The sequence below is a fragment of the Haemorhous mexicanus genome, chromosome 2 (assembly GCF_027477595.1).
Source record: "Haemorhous mexicanus isolate bHaeMex1 chromosome 2, bHaeMex1.pri, whole genome shotgun sequence".
NCBI lineage: Eukaryota > Metazoa > Chordata > Aves > Passeriformes > Fringillidae > Haemorhous > Haemorhous mexicanus.
This window is the reverse complement of record NC_082342.1, coordinates 122739595-122750298: the sequence shown is the minus strand read 5'-3', so window position 1 is coordinate 122750298 and position 10704 is coordinate 122739595. Positions and strand designations below refer to the sequence as shown.

General features: G+C 43.3%; 1 long non-coding RNA gene across 1 annotated transcript; it reads left to right on the top strand.

Moving 5' to 3' along the window:
• Positions 1–1816: 1816 nt before the first annotated feature.
• Positions 1817–9532, top strand: LOC132324190 (uncharacterized). The gene is made up of 3 exons (XR_009485538.1): positions 1817–2072; positions 3412–5666; positions 8140–9532. It is a non-coding gene; the product is annotated as an uncharacterized LOC132324190 (long non-coding RNA).
• The last annotated feature ends 1172 nt before the right edge of the window (positions 9533–10704 follow it).

Genomic DNA, 10704 nt, shown 5'->3' with positions numbered 1-10704 from the left:
CGGGGCTCGGTGCAGGAGCACCACCCTTGGCCGTTCGGCTGGGCGCTGCCCTCAGGGCGGGGGTGGCACTGATGTGGCACGGCCGTGTGGGGACCGGCTGGCTTCGGGCCGGCTGTGCTGGGCACCCGCGGGCACGGCCAGAGGGGGTCTGTGGCGGCCGTGGTGGGTGATGCTCTTCAGGAGTTGTACTGGGAGTCACAGAAGAGCGGCGGCAGTCTATTCAGTGGTAATCTGTTGGTAGTGGTAGTCTATTCAGTCTATTCAGCCGCTGTTCTATTCAGTGTCTCTACACATCTTGCAACCCACAAATTGGTGGATTTTGCTAGAAATAAGTTACAATATTTTGCTTTAAATAAGTTACAATCTCAAAATGTCACTTTTAAAGTGAGTGGTCAGTATATATCTTTATTACTGGGACCATAAGGCTAAGTCCTCAGCCCAGTGCTAGATTTAATCAACGACCACATGGAAGTGTTTCTCTGATGTGTATTTTATTAGTGTTTATTAGTATTTTATTAGGTGATTCCTGGCAGATTCTGAGGTAGCCAGCACAGTGGCCACAGTTGCAGCACAGGATGCAGAACCTGACGGGATCTCCTGTATTTCTATTTGTATTCTAGAAGTGTGTTCAGTTCCTGCAGGCATGAAGTCTTCCCTTTTCTTCAAGTTCCCTTTTCCTAACTGTTCATCATTTTGTTGATCTTGTCATAGTGGAGCTATGGATCTGGAAATTATATTTTGCTTTAGTTACAGGTTTAAATTTACAGAGGATGCTAGCCTGTCCTGCTGGCCCTTCAGAACCTGCAGGATTTCCAATTACACTGGCAGCCTGAAATTTGTGGTAAAATAAAATGTATGGCAGCAAGTTGGGAAATGGCCACTGAGGTCAATGCCTCCAGCCACCCCAGAAGTCCTTTGTGTTTCTATATCCATAACAATCTTCCATGGAAACTCTGAGCTGACACTGGAACAGGAGCTGGGCATCTTGAGTTTAACAGAGACCCAAATTGTTTTGGGGGTGGGGATGGAGCAGTCTGGGAGATTACTTTCTTGTCCATAGTACAAGGTACCACATTTGCGCTCCAGCAAGGGAGTGTAGGTCAGATTTCCATGTTAAAGGATGAGAAGGCAGTGTGCAGCCCTTCTTGGGTCTGTGAGTGTCTGATCCTTGGCTGTCACAGATACAAAATCCTGTAGTCACTCACAACTTTACTGGGCTCTCATTTGAAAGCAGATGGGATTTTTGTTTCTATGTCCTTCGTAGTTTGGAAAGGTGTTTTGTAGCCTGATTGCTGTCATAGCTAGAAATCTCCAGATTTCTTGTTGTATGTCCCATTCTTCTAAGGATTCCCCCAGGGCTCTGCATGACATTCAGATCATGTGAGGAATGTGCAGCTCACCCCAAATAACAGAAAGCACCTAGCAGGGTAGCACAGGGCCCGTGCTGCTCCCACCCGCCCTGGGTACAGAGGGGGAGCTATGCAATGAAAATGTAGCAGCCACATCTGCTGCAGCAGCTATCTGTAGTCCCTTGTGTTTGGGAAGAGGCCCTGCCTGTCTGACCTCAGAGCTGACCTTAGAGACCCCCAAAGGAGGAGCAGGGAGTGCTCCAGAGGGAGTCACAGCCAGGCAACCAGCCTGGGAGGGACACGCCAGCACTGCTGAAGGACAGGGGAGAATGGGTGGTGTTGTCCTCATAGATGGGCACTCTGGTACCCACAGGATGAAGGCCCTTCAATTCCAGGTGAACCAAAAGTCTGAGTCTCTATGGGCTGACTCACCAACACCAGAGATGTGCTTCTGATCCTCTGTAAGCATTTTCTCTTACCTCTTCTGCTTTCTCACCCACTCGGGTACAAGCTGAAGATTATCCGTTGTTTATCAGCATGGTGTCTCTATGGGCTTGCACCTGGGAAACAGTTACAGATCTGTGTTTTCCTAAGCAGGGGGGCTGTGCCGTGGAAGTATTGCTACCTAAAATACTTGGTTATAGCATTATGGATAGTGTCCTGTTGCTCCCCATTACTGCAAGAGTAGAGAGCTGGATTCACCTGCCAGTCTAGGACAATGTGGTAAGATTTTGATCTGGGAGAGCATATGGTTTGAGCCTCAGATCTCAATAATTTTACTGTAATGTAATGTCACAGAGAGGCCTCAGTGATGGGGCAAGACCATGTCTGGCTAAGGGCAGTAAAATACAGAGCTAAGAAACACAACTTGTGAGTTATGCACATGCAAGTCGTGAGTGTACAGTATAAACACTGCACAAAATACATCTGTGTCATCAAAAAGGCTGTGAGTAATAAAATAAGATACAGTCACAGAATCACAGAATACTTTGGGTTGGAGGAGACTTTTAAGAATCATCTAGTCCACCCCTCTCACATGGGCAAGGACATCTTTCACTAGACCCAGTTGCTTAAAACCCTATCCACCTGGCCTTGATCACTGAAAGCAATCACAGGAACTTGGTCACAGGAGACTTGCTTCCTGGTCATTGTTAAGAATGTAAACATCTCCCAAAAACCCCATCACTGTCCTGGAAAATACCGTGATTTTCTCATTCTTTGATGTTCACTGGAATCTTGTCTCCATCAAATAGAGTGATAGAAAGGAATTTTAGAAGATATCCTTAGATATAATAGCAGTGATGTCAGAAGTGGAAAGAAGAAACAATCATCCTCTGAATTGTTACAGAAGTGACAAGGAGAGCGCAGGAAACAGTTGTGAGGGCTTTCAGGAGGGGTTTGTTTTACAGCCTTGTGGAGACTGCAGTAGAGAAGGAGGAAGTGAGATATGGATGTGCTGAAATGCTAGTCTGGATAGGTTTTGCACTGGTATTACAGTGAGGTAGGTTTGTGAATCAACACTTGAGGTGTGGCAAACAAGAATGCTGAAGATGGGGTTTTTGTTTTTCTCTTGTTCTTGTTTTTCAGAGAACTTGGACCAGAGGATCTGGGGGTACCAGTGTACCAGTACTGATATTTATAGAATAAATATCAGTACCAGTGTGCTGATATTTATAGAATGAAAATGACATGTCTTGCGAAATTGCTCAATAGTACAGTATGAGCCCTGGACAGAATAGTGGAAGGGTTGGCCACACATTGTCAGAGGGAATGATGACTGCCATTAACTCTAGAGCCAATGTATATTTCCAAGAAATGTAATTGATTCCAATTGATTCGGAATACCACCAGTGGAGGTACATTGCTGTCCCAGGATATTTTGCTTCCCTGTGTTTTATTTTTACACAATATTGTGGTCTTTTAAAATCTATGTGTTAGTAATTCAGAACTTCTTAAAGTTGTGTTATCCAGTTCATGTTGAAAGACAAGAGACTTTAGGCACTGCTGGAATCAGCAATTTTGGAAAAATTACTAGACTTCTGAAAATTATGTCTTTTTGCAGGAGAACACTCTCAAGCTCCACATCAAGGGATGCTGAGCTCCACCTGCCTTCCTTTTGCTCAGTGGGAGCACTCTTCGTCTGCTCACCTACCACGGAGCTCCTGTGCTACCTGCTGCTTTCCCTATTTTAAGGGCACATTACCAAATGTATCTGTTGCATTTACATTCAGTGATTCTCTGCATTTTGTGAATAAACATGGATTGTTCTCATGGCATAGTACTCCTGATAAACTGACACTGCATGTGCTGCTGTGCTGCTGGTATGTCTGTGCTGTTCAGAGACCTTGAAACACTGGATCAATTTACTTTTTCTCTCTGTGATGCCTTAAGTTTTAGATTTCATATTTTCCAGATTCTGTACTGCATTTGTGTGTAACTCTGAACTTCACATAAGGTGTCAGCAGTTCTCCTCACAGCTCAGTCACACAGAACAATCCTTCTCCAGCCCAAAACCAAGGACACCGCTGCAGCTTGGGCCCAAAAAGTGCAAACAGCAGGAATTGAGGAGAGCAGTCTGGGAGGGTGGGACCTCATAACCTGGAGCTGTAATTGTAATTAACCCCAATATGGAGATGGACCAAAATTTATAAAAGTGTGAAAAATCCTGACCCAGGGTCCATCTTGGCTGGAGCCACAGCCAGCCTCTTGTGCTGCCCAAGGTGCATCCTTTAAAGGCCTTTTATTAAATCCCTGCTTTATTCCTTTAACTCTGTCCAGCTCTGTTCCAGGTCTGCCTCTCTAGGCATCATGTGTACAGGCCAAACTGCAGTTTGAGTTATTGTAGGGTGTGGACTTTTTTCAAAGAGTTACTGAGCAGGACAGAAGCCTTTAACTTCCACTGAGGGAAGCTGAAGTTCCAAAAGTAACCTTTATGCCTATGTTTGGGGACCTGGTGTTTGGGCTGCTGTTCCTGCAGCTGCTTTGCTCAGCAGACTCAAGCCTCTCAGAGTCCATTTGTATTTAAGAGATAAAGACCCTGCCTTGTTCTTCTCTCCAAATGCACAAGTTACACACTGACTGTTTCACAGTTTCTTTGGTGAATTGAAAGCTTTCAGAAATCTGTCTCTTCCATTGTTTCCTCTTCACCTCTGTCTCAATTCCCTGTCTGTAAAATGGGGATAAGACCAAATTTCATAACTCCAAAGGGAAAAGCATGAAGGAAAAAAAAAGGATTTTTTGACACATCGGAGAGAAGTGGTGTCTGTGAGACACTTGTCAGTAGTATAAGAAGAGCTGATTAAATGCTGATTAGTGATTAATCAACTTCTGACTTAAATTCTGTTGCTGCTTTTCCAATAGATGATTGTCAGCAGTAGGGCTGTTTCCAGGAGAGTGCCACAGAGCACTTCATGGGTACAGATTGGTGTCTGTGTCCTGGAAAGCAGGAATTAAAGGAATTAGTGATTGCATTAGGTGACCAACAAAGCAGAGGTTCCACTTTAATGAGACAGCTAGACCAAAAGGTGTTTTGAAGCATATATGAAAAATACAATAGAACAGTTGAAAGAGACCAATAACCATCTAGTTCAACTGCAAGAAGGATTGGCATTACTTACATTTATTTCAGTAAAAATTATTACTGGCATAATGTCAGTGTTCTGGGATCATCATTTCAAACCCCTCTTGGTTAGGGGTTGAAAAGGAGTTGTGATTTGAGGTCTCCCCTGTATTCAGAGGTGGAGGGCACAGAGTCTCTTCAGCTGTGAAATGGTTGTAAAATTGACTAGTATTTATATACAACAAGACTTTCAGAAAATGAAATCCAATCTGTATTTGGTCTGTGAGCAGATTTTGTCAAGCTCCCAGCTACTTGATGCATCTACTCTGCTGGCAGCTGATGTTATTTCTTACCAATTTTCTGATGTTTCAAGGATCACCAGTGTTGTAATGTTTGTCAGCAGATGCAGTGCTGCTTTCCCTGAGTTAGAATTCCCCATCCACATGATGTTTAAACCAGAATCACACATACCCATTTATTCCCAGGAGGCTTAGATGGACAGCACTAGCACAGGGAAAGTCCTTCAGTGTTCTGGCTCCCAGTTCTGCAACATCTCCTTCTCACAGTTTCATCCTGCTGCTATTTCTGCTTCCAGGATCCCCTAACCTGACACAGACATCTACTCAGTCTCCAGGGAGTCTCTGGTCTATGAGTTTGGCCTTACAGCGTCTGAGCCACAATGTCATCACCTTGGGGCCCCACACATGGATGGCAAGGGAGGAAACAGGATAAATTGTGCTGGCCCCTGCTTTTTTGTGGTGAGATCTGCAGTTGCCAGAAACTTCCAGCCTTTGTTCTGGGCTGGGAATGGGTTTCATAATGGGGAGGAAGGCACTTTCTATTCTGAGAGGAGAAAGCAGCACCGAGGAAGGTTTTAATTTTCTGCCACCAGTGCAGAGCAGACAGTTTGCTGGCAGCTGCAGGGCTTGATAAACAGTGCAGTCCTGATCCAGTCTGTCACAGGGAAAGGGACTGCAGCAATGGAGCACATTCTTATCCTGTGGAAAGGGTCCTTGCTGGAGTGATGCCTAAAGATTTTTTGCTTTTTATACATTTTTCATAAATTTGTAGCTTTGTGGACTGTTGACATATAGTTATAATTTCTAGTAATTTTTCTGCCCTCCCCCATAGTTTAACAAACCCTTAGGAATAAATTCTTAAAATTCTGTTAGTCTTAATATTTATGCCTTCCCCTGCAATCAGGCACTTTTCCTCTGGTACAGTCATGCACCCTGAGGTCCCACTATGAAAATTATCTGCTTAGTATTTTTCAAATGCTTTGAGGGAGGCCTCTTGTTTATATGCCATTCTTGCTTTTTTATTCCTCCCATCTTGCTGATGCTATTTTTCCATCTTGTTACCCTTATCTATTAGTGGTTCCCATTGCCTTTGCTAGTTCCTTTCTCTGCCTTGTTTTTGTTTTCCCATGGTAAGTATAAATTTAAATTCTGCGTCAATTTGCAAGAGCTGCTGCTTCCTTCTCTCCCCCTTAATTTGATTAATGTTTCCTTCCATCTTTTCTGCTTATTCAACTGGTCATGTTGCTGATTTTAATATCACCTTGCTTTTTCCTGCTGTTTCTGAAATGCAGTTTGTAAGAAATGGATCTGTCTCTGGCACCTTCATGGTCTCCCTGTCTACATCCTAAGTCCTTTAGCAGCTTCAATGCCTTTATTTGACATTTCTCAGGTCTAAATTGATAACTTATGTTTGAACTGAGTCAGGTGCCAGGGGAGTGCTGCACTGCTGCTTTTCCATTGCTGCCTTTCCCTCTAGCCTCCTTCCTTTCATTTTCTCTTCAGAGCAGTGCTGTGTTCAGCTTTTTGGTGTTGCTGTCACCAGATCCACCCTGCCAGCCTTTCTTTTTTTCAGTTCCTGGCTCTTTCTCTTTTTCTTGTCAGCCACAGCTCACGCTTCTCCACTGACCCATTCTCTGCATGCTCTGATGTTCTCTACCCTTGATTAATTTTCTCCTTCTCTTCCATTACAATCTAAACCCTGAAAATCCTCTGCCTTTAAAGACTTCTAGGATCTCCTTTGCCTCCTGCACTGGTCCCTCCCACTTTCACTTTGCCATCTTCCTAATTTAAAAGGGGAAGGTTCAAAGTTCAGCTTATTTCCTTGTCCTTCATTTCAGGTGGATTTAACCTTTTTTAGCTCATTCCTCAAACTCTTTCCTCCTCCTGTGCTCAGTTGTTCCTTTGTAAGAGCTCTCTGCTTCCTCCCACAGGAAAGGAACAGGAAATAACCTCTTCTTTCTCTTTGCCTTGTTTCATTCTTCTCTTTCTTCTCCCCATCACTAATGCAGAAATTTCTTACCTATTTTGTTATTGCAATCTCAAATAACACACTCTGAGGATTTCAAGTGCAGAATTTCAAAGAATTTATTTGACTAATCATTTGCTCTGGAAGGGAAGATGAAGTTTGTAAGTGGTGTTTGTACAAGAAGTAGTGACTTTGCAGCATGGTGGGCTCTGTATCTCAGTCTCCAAGGCTACAGGCTACAGCAAGAGTGAACTTAAAACCTGTGATGCACAAAATCACTCAGGCACAAAGTGAGTGCTGTGAGATGTGCCAATTTTCTGTAAACAACACTTAACCCTTACGTTTTGCTTCTTTATTTGAGAAATAATCAATTGTACAAATAAAACAAAGATCTGCAGTAGTGTGTAATACAGGTGAAGGATAATGTTTCTCAGAATCATGGAGTTCTGAAAGCTGCATATTGTCCATCGTGGCTGTGGCAGAGGCTGCTGAAGCCACTGCAGGTCCCAGGGTTCCTTAGGTGGGTGATGCTGGATATGGAGCCTTTCTAAGTGCAGATCTGGACACAGCATGGAACAGACCTGGAAAGGTGCTAAGAAGAGTCCTTCACCTTTGACAGTAATGAAACCAGAAGAATTATTCTATATCAGAATAAAATAGTTCCATTGGAAGGGATCTGCAAGGATCATCTAAACCAATTGCTCAACTGTTTCAGGGCTGACCAAAAGTTAAAGCTTTAAGGCATTTAGGGCAATGTCCAAATGCCTCTTAAACACCGACAGGCCAGGGGCATTGACCATCTCTCCAGAAAGTCTGTTGCAGTGTTGGACCAGCCTTTCTGCTAAAGAAATGCTTCCTAATGTCATCTGAACCTCCCTGCTCAGATTAAAAAACAACACAGATTTTTCTGATTCCTCTACTGTTGTGCTCCCTGCTCACACGATTTTACTTTGAACACTTTTTCAGGTTTGTCAGATCCAGGATGAATGGAGAATGTTCAGTTGCTGAAGATCATATTTTGCCTTCATTAAGGAACCACAGACCCTGGAGTGGGAAAACCACCCGTACCAGTGGAGGCTGGGGATGGAGAGACTGAGAGCAGTCCTGCCAAGACTGGGGATCCCAGGAGATGGAACACTGGCTGTGAGCCAGCCGGGTGTGCTGGCAGCCCAGAAAATCCATCGGGGCTGGGGCCAGCTCCAGGGAAGTGATTCTCCTCTTCTCTGCCCAGGTGAGACTGTCTCCAGCTCTGGGCACCAGCAGCAAGGACATGGAGCTGCTGATGGGAGCCCAGAGGAGGCCACGGAGAGGGTCCCAAGGCTGGAGCTCCTCTGCTGTGGGGGCAGGCTGGGAGAGCTGGGGGAGCTCAGCCAGGAGAGGACGGGGCTCCAAGGACACCTTGTTATTGCTTTTCAATACGTAAAGGGGGCTTATGAGAACAACAGAGATACTTTTTACCAATGCCTGCAGTGACAGGACATGGAATAATGGTTTTAAACTGAAAGAGGGTAGATTTTTGACATAGCAGAGACACGTTCACATAATTAAGGTTGGGGTTTTTTTGTTCGCAATCCATGATAATGTAACACTGAATATTTTTATCCTTGAAAAACTTCAATCCTTGAATCTTCTTGATCCTTTTGTTTAATTATGTCTTGTAATTATAAGATCTACAGTCTAAACACACATATAACTGTGGGGTTTATCTTCAGAACTGTAGGATTTAAATGACTCAGTGATGCAGTTGCTAGCAGTCATAGATCCCAAACCAACAGAAAGAGTACTGTGAATTGAACTGTCATCTTGTAAAACACATGCCATAGAACTGCACTGAATTATCTTTTCCTTGATTTAATGACATATATTAGGAAAAAAAAAAACCCTAACTCACAAACAAAACCCATCAAAACACAAACAAAAAACTGAAACAAAACAAACCAATAAGAAACCTAAAGCTAAGCCACTCACAAGCATGTTTTCACTGAGAAGTTACCAGTCACCAGAAATTTACAACACTGTTAGTTAATTGCTCATATTGTTAATTACTTAGGCTGTTAAATTATGTATCCTGCTTTTGAGCTGAATTGGTCTGTTTTATAAGATTGCATCCAGGACAGTTTTGCATTCTGTTACATTCAATCTAAAAGACTGGTAGTTGTTCAAAACACTTTTTAAGAAATCTTCCCTAAATTTATCAACTGCATTGGATATTTACCAAATATTTCACCTCTAATATGGTAGAATTGATTAAAATTTTTTTCCATTATCAATTGCTACAGTTATGTATGCCCATTCTGGAATGCAGAGACAATGTACGAATCAAAATAAAATTAAATTCCAGTTGTTTCCATCAGAAAAATGAGCATTTCCACACCCTCCTTGCACCTGTGCTGTTAACAACATGCTTCCCAAGTATAGAAATCAGCCTCTTCATTTCTGTGGATCCAGGTTTCTGTCTATTACCTTCCTCATACAGGGAAGTCTGATGCCTTAGCCAAAGACAGCAGAGTATTGTGCCTCAGTGCAGCAACAGCAACAACTACACAAGCAAAACTGGTTGCAATTTCAGACTGTAAAAATACGGAATGGGAATCAGAGTGCTGAAGGAGCACTGCAGTAAGGGAGCTGCTGCTACAGAGGGAGCACCAGGAGATACCTTGGCCAGCAGCTGGAACCTCCCAGCTGTGGGGCAATGCACTGTTTGGGGCAAGACTGCTCTAAGGGAACTGTGGCTACTGCTGGGGGCCTCTAAGAGGAGGAGGAAGCTGCAGAGCAAACAGGCTTGTCTGTGCTTTCTGAGAGAGCTCTTCATGCACAAGTAGTAGTTCAAGCTACTGCTGCAGAGTGAAGTGCAGTCCACCCAGATTTTCTGTCTCCCTGCTCTATACTGGGCCATCAGTTGACAAAATAAATTTCTGGCTTGTTTGGTCACTTATCAGGGTTCAATACTCTCTGACCTGATTCTTTTAGAAAGATCATGTGAGGAGGATTTATTGTTTGGAAGAAGATCTACTTATTTGAAGATACTTGGCATTATGTAATTTGATTTACAGACATGCCCCAGCTTTTACACTTTTCTTACTGTATCCCTCACCTCATGGACACCTCCAGTAGAGCCCATCAGAGAGGTTTTATAGCATTGCCTGATGAGCTTCTGGAAAGTGTTTAGATTTTGTAAGGCAGGCAAGTATAAATGCTATAAACTGGAAATTGTACCTTGTCTGCTTTGTGAACTTGTGACCCCGTGGCAAATTAGTGGCTATCTACCAAAGACTTCCATCTTGAATAATAGATAGGACCCTCTTCTTGGTCATCAAAGAGAACATCATAGAGGAGAAGAGTATCACAAACTTTGAAATGTTAAATATAAAATTACACTACAGCTTGTGGAAAAAAAAATATTTAAAGGATAATTAAAACCCTGGCTTTAAAATCAGTGACTCTGTGCACCAGCTGTGGGACTGACATTCTCTGCAGTTACCTAAGGTGTCATTCAATTTAAATGAGAGGAAAAATGATCCCATGCAGGTG